This window comes from Choloepus didactylus, chromosome X (genome assembly GCF_015220235.1).
Source record: "Choloepus didactylus isolate mChoDid1 chromosome X, mChoDid1.pri, whole genome shotgun sequence".
NCBI classification, from domain to species: Eukaryota; Metazoa; Chordata; class Mammalia; order Pilosa; family Megalonychidae; genus Choloepus; species Choloepus didactylus.
Genome location: NC_051334.1, coordinates 7,651,579 through 7,666,352, shown reverse-complemented (window position 1 = coordinate 7,666,352; position 14,774 = coordinate 7,651,579). Strand labels below are relative to the sequence as shown.

General features: G+C 40.5%; 1 protein-coding gene across 3 annotated transcripts in view; it reads left to right on the top strand.

Annotated features, from left to right (window-relative positions):
• MID1 (midline 1) overlaps positions 1 to 14,774 on the top strand; it is a 388,352-nt gene that overhangs the window by 205,062 nt on the left and 168,516 nt on the right. The window contains exon 1 of one of the 3 annotated variants that reach the window (XM_037821571.1): positions 4,180 to 4,252. The exons of the other annotated variants lie outside the window; for them this stretch is intronic. The gene's annotated coding sequence lies outside the window, so the exon portion shown is untranslated. Of the gene's footprint in view, positions 1 to 4,179; positions 4,253 to 14,774 lie in introns of those variants that run through there. 3 annotated transcript variants of the gene reach the window in all.

The following is a 14,774-nucleotide window of genomic DNA, read 5'->3' as shown; positions in this document are numbered from 1 at the left end:
GTAAATTCTTTTTTTAAATTCAATTTTATTGATATATATTCACATACCATACAACCATCCAAAGTGTACAATCAATTGTTCACACCTACAGAGTCCTTTTGATCAGAGTAAGAGGTTCATTATTTTTTGAGTTGTATAGCAAGGGTTGCTAGAACGCCACATGTGAACCTCTAATTTCCAATATTGCCTGTCACTCTTTCTCTGTATTTTAAATGTCCAGTGTGTCATGGGACAAACCTAATAACCTCACCTTAGTCGCCAACAACCCTCATCTTGGTCCATTCCTTTATTCCTTTATACGCAGCGAGTGTGTAAGGTGACCTTTGGGGCGCACAATATCTGCTTACAAATTGGGTTTGATTTGCTGAGGTTATAACAGCAGCTGAGTCTTCTCTCCTGAAAAGGCCACAACTGGAGCTGACAGGCAGATTAGCAAGTACATAAAATGTCAGTAAAGAAAAAAAAGTCTTTAATTTTTTTGGCAACTCTGTGAATTAGTCTTTGAATTGTGTACAGCGGATAGTCTGAATTTGCCTCAGTGCTTAGCTCCAAACTTATTTACCTATCCACTGAATGTATGGATTATTGAATTAATTAATGGAAAATGAATTTTTTAAATGCAACATATTTGTTACTTTGGTATAAAATATCACTTCCATGTAATGGAACCTCATAATTTCAGCTGGAGGGATTCTCAAATGCTCTAGATGGTACTATGCTAAATCTCTTCATAGTCACTCAAGTTGTAACATGATAAGAAAGCAATTTCAATGTAAGAAAAAAACGTACTTGTCAGACCTAAAATTGTATATAACAGAGGCAATTCATTTTTTTCTGATAACAAAACCTTTTAAAAGCATTTCAAACTGTACAGTAATTTTGAGATTTTTAACTTTGAACCAAGAATAGAAAATGTAATTTCAAGAAATGAAGAGTACTTCAGATTTGTTCCAGCTTAAGGCGATGAAGTGCTACTAGATTTTCAATTATCATATTTGTCATAATTAATGTCAATGTAGGTTTTCTCCCTATAGTTCCTGATTTTCCTGTAAAAAAAAAAAAATACATACTGCCTTGTGTTTAAATTTCAGTTTTTCTCATGCAGTTCTTGTTTAATGATCAAAGAAGATTGGGCATATAATACGTTTTTTAAGTATCTATATTTAAAGAGTAACTATTTATTATTTAAATTCCAAAAGAACCATGAGCTCTTTTTGGTCTTTGGCCCAAATATCTCTATTAAGAAAAAAAGAAAGAATACCCAGACAGTTAAAAATCCCCAACATTTACCTATAAAAGTCATCTCATGCTTTCCTTCACATTTCTTAAATTTCTGCATAAATGTACTTTAAAAATATGTTGTCTTTGACATTGAGGGGTCATCTTTATCACTTCCAAAAAGTCCCCCCAACTGGATTCCTCATGCTCACCCTGCCACAGAATCAGCATCACTGGGGGTTCAAGTCATTTCATCTCTTTGAATCCGGTCCTATTTGAATTCCTATAATGTCACCAGCGACCCCTTTCTCATGGTTCCAGGACTACTCAGGTGGCCCATTCCATTTGGGACATTGTTCATAGTTTACAAAGTTTGTTCTTGCATTAAATCTACATCTGTCTCCCCACTACTTTTACTCATGCTTGGCTCTCACTGTAACCCAGAGCATGGGGGAATTACTCTGTTTTCTAAGACTCCTTCAAAATTGAAACTAACATGACTTTCTGGGGGCACTTTTCCAGGTTAAATATGCCCAGATGTGTTTGATTGAATTCTGTCCTTTAAGATCGAGCAATGTTCGTAAGTACCAATGTCCAGCACTTAAGAGATCTGTCCAGGAGAGAGTCACTTGACTGGGGGAAAGGGATAGCATCAGTTTCTAATACCAGTGCACTTAAAGCCACTGTTGTAAACTCGCGGTGTGATTATAGCCTTTGCCTAGCTTACTTCTGGAAAGGAAATTTTGCGTCTTTGGTAATGAGTAAGCACTAATGATGGCAGTCATCAAGACACTAAGAAAAAAGAATCACCAATGGTCTCAGTTTGCATTTTCTGTCTTTGCTTGTCTGATACTCCATGGATATTTCCAATGTCTTGTTGGCATGTGTTAACAGGCCTCCAAATGTTAATCAAACAGAGGTGGGATCCTGAAATGGGGTAGCGGGGTGGGGGCAGAAAAGTAGCAAAAAACAGGGAATGTGGAATCTGGTGCTTTCTTTAGATATTTGAGAAAGTTGAATGCAGCTTAAATTATTTTGAATATCTTAAGGAATTACATCGTTTTTATCTAGAAGACTAAAACACTGAAAGAAGTTATTTTAAAACTCTGGAAAATTCACGCAGTGTGTTGGCAATAAGATGTTTAGGGCTGACAGATCAAGGTGCTACATAATGAAAAGTAAGGTTGTTAAGAGCTTAGCTCTGAAACGCAGAGGCGTGTTTCCCCCCATCTAGCATAATACTTGGCATATACAAGGCACTCTATATATTTGTTGAGTAAATGAAAGAAGGAGCATGTGGTGGCCGGGTGATGCCTGGAGTGGCATTGCTGGACTCAGAAGTGTTCCTCTGGAGTGGAAGAAATGTCCGTGGGCTGTCCTCAGTGTTTTGAAAAACCTCCAAAGGATATTGTACAGGCATTACTTTTTTAATGATTATTTTCATCACACCTTTCGAAACCTGGGGATTCATGAAGCTACACATGAAGAGTTTTTTTTTTTTTTAAGCATTATGCTAAGTGAGAAAAGCCAGTCACAAAGGAGCACATATTGTATGCTCCGTTTATATGAACTGTCCAGAATAGCAGATCCAGACACAGAAAGGAAATCAGTGGTTGCCAGGGTAGGAATTAACTGTAAATGAGTAAGAGGGATCTTACCTGGGGAGGTGAAAATGTTCTGGAATTAGATTGTGGTGATGGTTGCACAACTCTGTGAATATACTAAAAAAAACTCCAAATTGTCCACTTTAAATGGGTAAATTTATGATACGTGAATTATATATCTCAATAAAGATGTTTTAAAAATTGATAAGCATGGTGCCCCCACCCCCCCCAAAAAAAGGGAGGGAGAAGTTCTTGGTGGTTAAAAGGTCAGGAAACCACTTGCTCACTGTTTCACAGATTTTAATCCAGATTAAAACATTCATATTTCATCTCTGTAACGGGAACAAGCAGAATATTCCCACAACCATAGGGAATGGAGGTAGGCTCAGCTATTACTTACTCCCTTCCTTCCCCTTCCCCTAAATTAGAAAAAGTGTGTGTGTGTGTGTGTGTGTGTGTAACAAGTGCAGTGTTCAGAGCAAGTTCGTGAGACTTCTAGGATCTATGGAAAACTCCCACACTATTAGGGGGCAAAGTTTCAAGCTGTTTGTACCATTCTCATACCACAGGAATCTAGGCCGGGGGCAGCAGACTTTTTTCTGTAAATGGGCAGATAGTAAATACTTTGGGTGTTGTGGGCCTCTTCTGCAGCTAGTTAACACTGCCATCGAGCACATAGGCAGCCGTAAATGACCTTAAACAGGTGGAGGTGGCTTTATTTATGGGCGCTGAAATTTGAATTTCAATTAATTTTCATGTGTCACAGAATACTGTTTTGATTTTACCCCCTCAACGATTTAACAACATAGAACCATTTTGAGCTTGTGGGCCACACAAAAACAGGCGAAGAGCTGGGTTTGGCCATAGTTTGCGGACCCCTGCTCTAGGGAAATGTGTTTAGAAAGGTAGTCAGCACATCTGGTTAGGTTGTTGGGAAGGATATTAAGCTCCTTAAGCTAATGTAGGACTTTAAGCAATGATGCTACATTATGTTTAAAGATAGAGCTGTGGAGAGACCAAATTGCAAGAACTTCTTAGCAAATTATGAAAAACCAGCCAATAGGATCTTTTCTAAAGAGTATTCAGAGTAGAATAATGCTACCTTGTGTCGTTTTGAGATTTTTATTTTTAAGTCAGGGAGGCTATGAATATCTTGAACTGGATCCATTAAGAAGTCTGCCAAGGCTGTGAATTTTAAAGCCATGGGAATTTTTCATTGCCCCTGGCTGCTAAACGTTAACAGCGACGTTATTCATTAAGTCCACATTTTGAAAAAAAACAGCGACAATGCTTCTTTATACTTTATCTGCATTTGATACACTTCCAGAAAGATGATCTTCAACTGGACTGCATACTTCCATTATTATTTTAATAATAAATAATTTACAGGAAGAGAGAACTCTTCAGCAAGCTTGCTCTTAAATCTGGAGGTAAGAAGCCCTGATGTTCCCATCCACGAAGGGGAGGAGTTTGAGTGAGTAAAACGGCTTGTACGTGACTCAGCCACTAGGAACTGGAAGTGCTTCCTGTGTAATGAGCCAGCAATGCAAGTGGAAGGAAACGGTTTGCAATTTGTTGGCCATTTTATATTACACTTTGGGGTTTTGCTTTCAGATCTGAGCAAAAGCCAGAAGTAGAAGAACATAAAGGTTTGTGAGGTCCATCCTACCCCCCCAAAAAATGGCCCCTTTTGTTCTGTCATAGAAGTGTTAAGGTCTGTTAATTTGAAGAAAAATTACAATAATAAATATTCACCAGGAACATAAATGAGGAAAATTCAGAAAAATGTCAAACATTGAGCTCTCCACAGTTTTCAGTCAAAACTTCACTCTGACTTTTCAATGCCAGGATAAGAGACGGGCCTACCGCGGGCAAGTGCTCTTGCCAGACCTTCCCAATATCCACGATGAGCTGAACATGGGCCTGCCCTCGGGAGGCTGATGGTTTCATCAGCGTTAGAGAAAAACAAACAGAAATATCCTAACAAATCTGGCAACTACAGAACTTTCTTCCCAGTCCTAAAATTCACTTTCCTCCTTGCTCAGAGCAGTAGATACTGCCTGCAGTTTCCCTGTGTTACAATGATGGTAGATAGACAGTCCCCTTTCAAAGGAGGTTAACTATGGCTTTGTTCTTATGATAATAGAAGAGATAAAGAGGTTATTGACAAAGCTGCCTCCTCTGAAAAGTTGAGAGAATTAGATGCCAGTGATTACATGAATATGTTAAGTGTTTGCATATGCATGACCCTGTTCTCTGGGTCTTTACCTGCTTAGCCTCTTTAGTCCTCCCCACAGCCCTGTCTGTGGGTTAGTATTATTGTTGTCCTTTTACAAACAAGGAAAGGGAAGGTGAGGCCTGAAAGATTTGGGGGGAAAAAAAAAAGCTCTGAAAACAGGTCCCAGAGGTGGGAAGATACAGGGAAAGCTTCCAAGTCCATCCTGCCTATTGCCTAATCCCCTTCCTTCTCTCTCTAAGTATCACTGCTTCTATTTTCCCTACAGGACATTTAGGAAAATTAAGGCATTATAGTGTTAAGACTTCCACTTACCTTCTTAACACAATCATCTGAGAAGCGCATTGTAAGAAAACAGGCGCTTTGAGACTTGGCAGGCTGAATGTTCTGGATGTAGAAAGAAAAATTCTAAGCAGGAGAAAAATCATCCAAGTGTGGTATACCAGATGGATGCATGAGTTGGAGAAGATGGTGAAGCTGGTGGTGGAAGGTGTGATGGTGTGAAGGTGGTGTGCTTGGGGAAGTTGGTTCTTAAGGGGAGGGTGATTAAAATCTTCAAGAGAACAATTTATCAGTGGACTTGTCTGGCAGGATTGATTGTAGGTTCTCACAGAGTTGAGAAGGTCACTAAGAGGCCCAAGATTGGAAACTTTATTAAAACTGATTGTCACTGACCAGGGTCTGTGACCTAGGAAGCAAACGTTGTTGAGATGCTACCCATTGGCATGGTTGCAAAGTCGAGAAGGAAAGTTGTATTCGTTTTCCATTGCCATGTAACAAATTACCACATATTTGGTGAGTTACTAGCTCACAGTTCTGTAGGTCAGATGTCAAGGTAGTTTGATTGTGTTCTCTCCTTAGGATCTCAAAGTGCCAAAATCGAGGTACTGGCCAGGGTAGGCTTTTCTCCCAGGGCTCTGGGGAAGAACAGCTTCTAAGCTCATACCAGTTGTTGGAGAATTCATTTTCTTGCGGGTGTAGGACAGAGGGCCCTGTTTCTTTGATGGCTGTCAGCTGGGGTCCACTCTCTCCTCCTAGGGGCCATCTGCATTCTCAAAGCAGCAGGACACACTGAGTCCTTCTCAAGCAAAAAAAGAATTTTTAATGTCCTCTCCTGCCATCAGCTGGAAAAAGCTCTTAGCTTTTAAGGGCCACATGATTAGGTTAGGCCTAGCTGGACGTTCTCCTATCCTAAGGCCAACTGTGCCATATAAAATAACACAGGGGAGTGACATCTCACCACATTCACAAGTTCTGGGGACTAGGGTGGACATCTTTGGGCTGCCATTTTAGAAACTGCCTACTGCAGAAGGTGGTGGGAATTTCCAGCTGCCATCTTGCTCCCCTGAGCTGTGTGGCCTCTGATAACAGCAGCTTCGTGGTCAATTGGCCCACTCTCCCAGCAGGGTTAAAGGGCAGGAGAGAAACTCTATGGCTTTTCATCCATCCTCTGACATGTGCTTCTTCCTACAAGGAAGTTGGTATTTTGAGGCATTCTCTTCTTTCCCTGCCTGCCTCCTGGGTGTCGGTGCCAAGAAGTGCTGGAGGGAAGGTGGTGCATCAGTCTGGGGCAACTTAAGGTTGCTGGGAAGAGGCATGCCAGAGGCCCCAGACAGGACAAGAGGGCAGCACAGAGCAAGAACTAGTACATGTCTGTGTGTAGTCTCACCCAGTCCTCGCCCTTTTGGAGACAATCCCCATAACATCCTTTCACCCAACATTTGCCTCCTAACCCAGACCCCAATGAGTTTTTAGTAAGAACATGGCAGATATAACATGTTCTGACCATGGGCATATCACAAAAAGTCAACTCCCAAAAGATCTGCTTGGGGACCTCGGTTCACCAACTCTGAAATGGGCTAGAATTTATTCAAGGCTGAGGAGTTGGAAAGGGAAAAACTCATTTATTGAATTCTCTTGATGGAAAGGCCCCTTTTTACTTGTCTGATGCTGTAGCACAGCTTCACAACCTATTTTTCATTATCACCCTCTCTCCCTAAGGAGCATTTTCAGACTTTTTTCCTTATTGCCCCCCTCATGAAATTTAATATCACAAATACACTGTATATCTATTTATGTGTATCTGTGTGCTCTGTATTTAAAGAGTAAGACTTTTCACCCTCCAGGTGGTAATCTTCACTCCCTCAGGGACAATATTGCTCAGTTAGAGGGAGAAAAAAGAAATTGCTCACATTTTAATACTTATTACATCTTCAGCTTACATGGTCTATTTGAGTTGGCAAGAGGCAGTAGTACTTCAGTTGTACTAAAACGTACTTAAGATTAATCTTCAGAAGTCAGAAGAGTATTCAAACATGAGAAATAACCCAATATATTATGTTAAAAAAAAAAAACAACTCTCAAAACAAAATGTAAAGTATGAGCTCATTTTGGTGGATAAAACACAGAGAAAGAAAAGACGAGAAAGATCAATCTACCGAATGCCGTTTCTTCATGGTTAGAGTCTTCTCTGGGAGTTTGCTTTTTTGCCAGTGTTATAAACGAATACATCCTACATTCGTGTCAAGAAAATACTGTTTTTAAAAGTGAACCTTCTCTTTATCACCTTCAGTGTTTAGGATTAACGAGCCTCGTGACCTCAGTTATTCACGTGTCGCAAAAGGAGAAATATTTCTGTGGCCCGTTCCTGACTTCTTCGGCTCTCCGGAGGGCGTCAAGCCTCAAAGTTTATTGTTGCATTCTTCTTCATTCTGGTTCAATGCATGTGCATTATTTTCTGCAAAGAAATACCACTTGCTAAAGAGCGTTCCTTCTTTTTGAACCACGTTGTGGGGTCCCCAGGTCCCCTTAGTCCTGTTTACTTTGGATATAGTTACTGTGGGGTTTAACTGTGGTGATTCTTTAAGCCCTCTTTTAAGATTCATAAACTGTCCCTAAACTTAGAAAACGGTCACATTACACTTTTGAGAGGTTTGGCAACTTGGCGTTCTGTAGCCAAGTTGAGGTGTGGGCTGCTTCCATTCTGAGCACCTGTTCCAGTTTACATCGGGGCAAATTACACAGGTCAGGACTGAGAGCCTGTTACAACTGATGGGGTGGACCAGTGGATTTTTAGTGGGTTTCATAAAATAAAATGGAAATCACATGTGCTTGGAACTGTTGCATGCCTTTAAATATTTACCTTTATTCTAGTAAACATTAATTACAGCTGATAGCTTTCTCCTGTGAATTCGCTAAGTGGGCGGTCACGAGCCTTTGTTCACTGAGTAGAAAGGACAGATGACAAACTAGTTCTTTTTAAAAAATAGTACTTGGGGAGATACTGGTGAGTGAAGTCATGGAAGTGATCCAGTCATAGGTTTTTCTCCTAATTTCCTCTCCCGGTTAAAACACCCACTTGGCAATATGATCCAGATGTCACTCCTACGGGAGAGTGGGGAGTGTTTAGCCTGAATGGCTCCTGATGAGGGGCCACATGACCAGTGCTTAGCAATTAGTCTTTCTTATTAAAGTTTAGAAGCTGTTGAAGCATGCCAGAATCGACAAGAGTACAAATTTTCTTTACACTCATCCATCAAAAATTCCCAATTTTTGCAGATGTAGCAGCAACATGTTGCTGAGGAAAGAGACCAACTGGAAGAGCCAGAGAAACCCAGATTCTACCCTGGTCTCTGTCACGTGCTTGCTGTGTGGCCCTAACTCAGAGCCTCCTTGCCCCCCCCCCCCCGCAGAATGGGGGACATGCCTACTCATTAGGGTTGGGGTGGAGATCAGAGACAATTTCTCTACAGTGCCTGGCAAATTGGAGGTACTAAAAAAAATGGCGGGATCTGATTATATGAAGGAATGGCCCCAAAAAAAGAAAATTCAAAGGAAGCCTTTGAATATTTCACTCCACATGTCAACCAATTTTGGTGTTAGATATAAGATATATTAAAGCACTCTTCATTCTTGCCTAGAAGTCTCCAACACCCCAAATAATATTATTTCCATTAAGTCAACAATTCTTTGTTTTGTTTTAAGGGGTTCTAGCAGGGTTTAATGGTTAACCTAAGTAAGGCATCATGAAACCTTTTTGCCCTTTTCTAAGAAAGCTATTTAAGTACTTAAGGGAAGGGCAAGCTCACATAAAGTTAGCAACTGAAAATCTGTCCTACGTGCTGATGTTGCTTCTCTAAATGAATGTTAAGAGTGGCAGTTCTAAGAGGAATGGGACTATTTGTCCAGACCCTTGACTTACGGATGTCATACCTGCCCAATCAACCTGGAAATCACTGTGGTGACAGATGTTGGAGCCAAATCACCCCTGGGTCCCTGACACCACTTTTGAATATCCTACTTTATAAGTCTCTGCAGAACTCTCCAAGACATTTAGTTCTATAGTGTTATAGTATTCCTGGCGGGCTCCTTAGAAAGAAAAAGTGCCTGCTTTGGGGGTATCATTACCCTTAGGGCAAGAATTGATAAAAGACACCGCGTTAGGACAGCACAGATAGAAGGACAAAATGAGAGATTGCACCAGTGACACCTCACCCCTCAAAAAGGGACCTGCAAGAATAAAAACCCATTGACCATGTCTTTGCCAAGGTCTAGACTGATTTATAGATTAAGATCTAGAATATATGCTCAATACACATAGCCTCAATATATATTTGATACATTTGTGCTCAAAACAAATCTGGTTGATAAAATTGATAAATAACTAGGTATATTTATGCCTTATAATGGATTCCTATTTTTAGGAGGTAACAGCTGTACTGTTTTCAAAATAGTCATCTTCCAGAAACACACCGGCATCCCTAAATTTGGTGTCCTTGATCCTCCCCTCTAAGGAGATCTTTTGTAGGTCCACAGACTAGACATGGCTGATCCCTTCAGCTTCATCCAGTACTTTCTGTTACGAAAATTCTACAGTTGTACCTAGTACCTAACATAGTTCCTGGCATGTAATAAGATCTCAATATATGTTAGATTTTGCCTAGTGCTGCTTTGATGATGAGGAGATGGTCATCCCTCCTTCCCCAAAAGAGGGGTGTGTGTGTATTTAGAAAGTGAGAGAGAGCTTTTGGAATTGTAGAGTTAGAAGTGATCTTGGCTGACCCAAAGCAGCAATTTCTTACCCAGTGTAGGAATTCCTTCTACAATAATCTTCACCAAAGGGCAGGAAAGCCGATGGAAGACTAGAGATCTTTTTCTGTCAGGCAATAATGTGATTCAACATGTTGATATCACTGGGAGCTCGGGGCGGCACAGTGTATACCGAGTGAGAGCTGGACTGGCTGTGAGCGGGCCTTGGAAGGAGAACATTGGGGGCCCCTGTGAGCAGCCATTATGTTATACCAGGCAACCTAAACACTAGCATTTCCTTCGAGTTTAAAAAGTATACATCAAAGTAATTTACATTATCTTTAATGTGTGTTGACAAGATCAATTGGAAGTACTATATTAAAATTATTTTCATTTTTACACTTACTGAATATCAAGTAGAGAAGGAACAACTTTTGTCCGTTTCCTTTAGCATCTGAATATACAAAAACCTCAGCTTCCCTGAATTTTGTCAAAAGAATCAAACCTGTCCGTTAACCATAAGTTTTATATATCATACTTTTCTAAGAGATCTGTGAAATATAAGGAAGGTGGTATTATGGACTAATGTAAAAATCCATTGTCATGAATATGATATACATTCAAATCAATCATCCAAATCTTTATTTGCTGTCAAATGAAAAGATGATCTCTAGGAAGAATGACATTTGGCATTATCTAAGAACCTTTAAATAAGATCTAGTCTGTGGCTTGTAATTACGCAGATAAAGCAGACTCGAGGATTTTAGAAACGTTTTCAACAACAACAAAAAGAGTTTTCTAGTTAGGGTTCAGTTAACCAGAAAATTAAATTAACCAGAAACTGCCCCTGTCCCCATCCAGAGAATTTGAATTAATCGAGGTTTGACTGTACTTTTATTGTAGTCTTAGTTCCCACATGAAAATTAATTGCACTATCTGACTTATTTCTTAGAGAAATGAGCAGTGAGGTAGTGGTTTTTTGTTTTTACTTTTGGATGTTAATTGGTATGCATATATGTAAATAGAGAGAGAGAGAGGGCTCGGTAAGAGAGGTGTTTATAGAAATATGAGCACTTAATGTTCTCACTGTGATGTGACTTCCTTCTCCTCTTTCAAGAACTTTTGTCCCCTTTCAAACCTGCCATGTGGAACTGAAAAGTATTTTCCTAGAAATTGAGCAATGCTTTCTACCCTGTTCCTTAAAGTAGTGCACAGAAGGAAATGTTCTGTGATAAAAATAATTTATAAGTCAATTATAATGCTTTGCTAAAGATAACCAGGAAGTGAGCAGAAAAAAATCCTCAAGTAGCAGAGGGACCAGATGGTGTGTGTGTTTTTTTAAATGCAACCCTTAAGCAGGAAATTTTGCTTGATTAAGAAGATGCTTGTCTTGATTTTCATTCAGCAGTTTTGAGTTTGTTTTGTTTTAATGGATATGTATCTATATATATACGCACAACACACAAACTATTTTCATTCATCCAAATGCTCTTTTGTGCCATCGTAAGCAAGATTTCCCTGATGATAAAGAAGCAAATGAGTTCCCAAGTTGCAGCTATGAAAGCTCTTGGAATTTGCCCACCAGCCTAAAGAACCCCAAGCATTACCATCTCCATCATATTGTTGTCGGGTCTGGTGTTTTGTTTTGTTTTCTTTTGATAACCCAGAATGGCAGAAAAGCTGTGTACCACAGTGACTAACTAGGGTTTTGTGAGATACAGGGCAGACTCAGGGGGAGAAAATAGAGGTTTTGGAGTTCAACAGCCTAGGGGGCTAATGTGCATAAAGCGATTGCTCAAAAGGACCTCGAATTTAATCCTCAGGGCTGCCAGTCAGGATCGCAAAGAATTGCTTCTGGATGCTGATAGGGCTGGGGGAAGGGGTGTGCGGAGGAAATTGGAGGGCTCCTATGTAGAAGGGTGATGGGTTGGCAGTTGATATGAAGGGGGATGTTGGCTCGGGCACGACAAAGCCCCCTTCAGGGAAGTCACCAGCAGCCCTGCCATTGCTGTGTGCCCTGTACCCAGTACCCCAGTGAGTGATGTCCCCATCTGTGTTCTAAGGAAGAAAACACCTAAAGTTGTGAAACTGAATATTTGCATTCATTGTTAAGAGAGACACTTGAAAGAAGTTCGGTTGGAAAGAGTAGATTTAGACGACTGACACTGGTTTGGAGCTGTGCCTGAATCAAGTGTCTGCTGACTTAAATGAGGACAAACGAAAGCAGCCACAGAACAAGGGTTAACCAGCCAACTGTCACCATAAAGCTGATCAATCAAGCATTGAACTATCATTTTCTCAAAGATGTGATTTTTGCTTTCTTATAATTAGGTGATGCTTTCTCCAGCTGTCATTCATATTTAGTATCAAAATATATATATCTCCACTTGAAGATAGCTTAGCATCATAAGTGAGTTTTGAAGCCCTAGAGAGCATCTCAAATACCAAGTCCAGTTTATTTTACCTTTTCTTGTATGCAAAATGCCAACTTCTGATGTATTTTGTCTACATCTATGAATGCAGCTTTTTTTTCCTTTCAGATTCAGATAATCCCAAAGGAAACAAATAAGACACAAAACAAAGACAAAAACAAAACCTTAGTCAAGTTTGAAGATTATTTCCAAGTTAACGTTTTATATTCATGTTTTACATTTATAAGTTCCCTCAAAAACATAATACACAAACATATTTTGATAATGCAAGAAGACTGTCAGAATTTAATCTGTCTAAAGGTGTTTTCTACAAGTCATTAGAAGCCAGTATATCCTCATAGCATTTATTGGATTTTTCTCCTATTGATTAGAAATATTTTCTTTTATATGCGTAGTTGATAGCTATGCCCCCCCCCCCCCCAAAGAAACAGTTTAAACCTTGGTTTTTAGGCTGAAAATTTCTTGGGTTAAGGATAACTCACCTCAGAAAGTTACTTGCTTTGTGACCTCCTCCCCAGCCCTGCCACCTCGTCCTCCCATCAACCTTCCTACTCGGCCTCACTGTGGAGTGTCTAGTACCCAAAACCCACCACCCAGAATTCTGAAGCCCCTTCACTCTTTATTCTTCCACAATAATGACCTCTGCCTGTTGTCCCTCTTTCTTCTAGCCTCTTCTTAAAGAGATGGGCTCTACAAACCATGATCCAGCTGCTACTGCAATTTGACCGAGTCAGTGGGTTGATTTATTTGGAGATACTTCTTGTTGTTGTCGCTGTCGTCAGTAAGACTCCAACAGGAGCTCTCAGGCAATTGGACCTTCTGGTCTTAACACAGCCTTGGCCCTCGTCAGTCATGAAGACCTGCCCCCCCCACCCCGTCCCCGCCTCTCCTTCCTTTTCCCTCCTGAAATGTGCTCCCCTAGAGAGGCGAGGGCAGGTGAGGAAGTCCAGACAACATCAGTAGGTGGGTCTGATTTTAACACAACATTCACTCGCCTCATTGAATATCTCTATCAATTTCTTTTGTGCCCTTCCTTATAACTTTAGCTACATCTCCACGGTTATTTTAAACTTGGGGTTAATATCCTATGATCCCACACTTAGACATTCAGGTAATTCCAAGTACCATTGCTCCTGCTTTATTGGCCCATCACGTGTTCCTGGCTTTTCTCTCTCAAACTTCATTGCTAAAATAAAGAAGTCACTGCTTTCCTACAGTTCATCACGTTGCCTTGCCATGTAAGAAATAGTAAAAGCTGGATTTCAATGCTCTTGAAAAAGAAGTCTGTCCTTGAGGACATCTGAGGCTAAGCACTGAGCAATTTGAGATATTAAATCACAACTCTCTGCCCAAATGCTGGAAAGTTTAATACTGAAAGTAAGATGTTTTTTGCTTGTTTACTGGAAGGAAAAACAGCCAAATGATCAAGAAAGCTCTCACAGATAGGAGTAGAGCTATTCCCCTTGCTATTATATCACCTTCTATTATATCACCCTTTTTAATTGCTTTCCTTTTATGTATGGTTCTTTGAAATTATCGTGTTTTCTCACCTGTTTCCTGGGTTATTTTGTGTTTCCCTCATTAAAACATAAACGGGCTGAGGGCAGGCCTTGGCATCATTTTCACCACTAGAGTCCTGGTGCCCAGAGCAGCACCTGGTCCACAGCAAGTCCTCAGAATATACTCATTGAGTGAAAGAATAAGAAAAGGAATGACTTGCCCTCTGCTTTTACTCCAAAAAAACAAAAAGTAGTTCTAAAGAATATTTTTTAATGCTTAAAGAAAGCCAAATTGAAGTACATATAGGATTGCTAATGTCATAAAAGTAAAAAAAAAAAAAAAAACCCACAAAAACCTAGCTGACTATTCCAAGCTCTTAAAATTAGTTGAGTTTAAGAGTGAAGAGCTGAAGTTGCAGACCATCACGGGCTGATTTGAGACTACTAATATGGAAATTTCCAAGGGCTTCTGTTTCTTTGGTTAAAGTCTCTGGGCAGGGGCTAACTGCTCTCCGTCAGTGTCCTGGGCCATCAGCTGGCATGGGGCAGAGGTGGTGAGGCCGAGGGACGGGATGTGGGTGCAAGGATCGTCTCATCACTGTCTTGCAGGCTCCTTCTCCCTCCATTCTTCACGGCTCCGGGGGCATTCATACCAAGTCAAACGTTGCCTCTACCGGAACCACTGGAAAGCCCAGTGTTGATCTGATTTCTAGTGACCACTGTAGGCCAAATCCCCAGGAGGAGAGAGAAGCTGTGC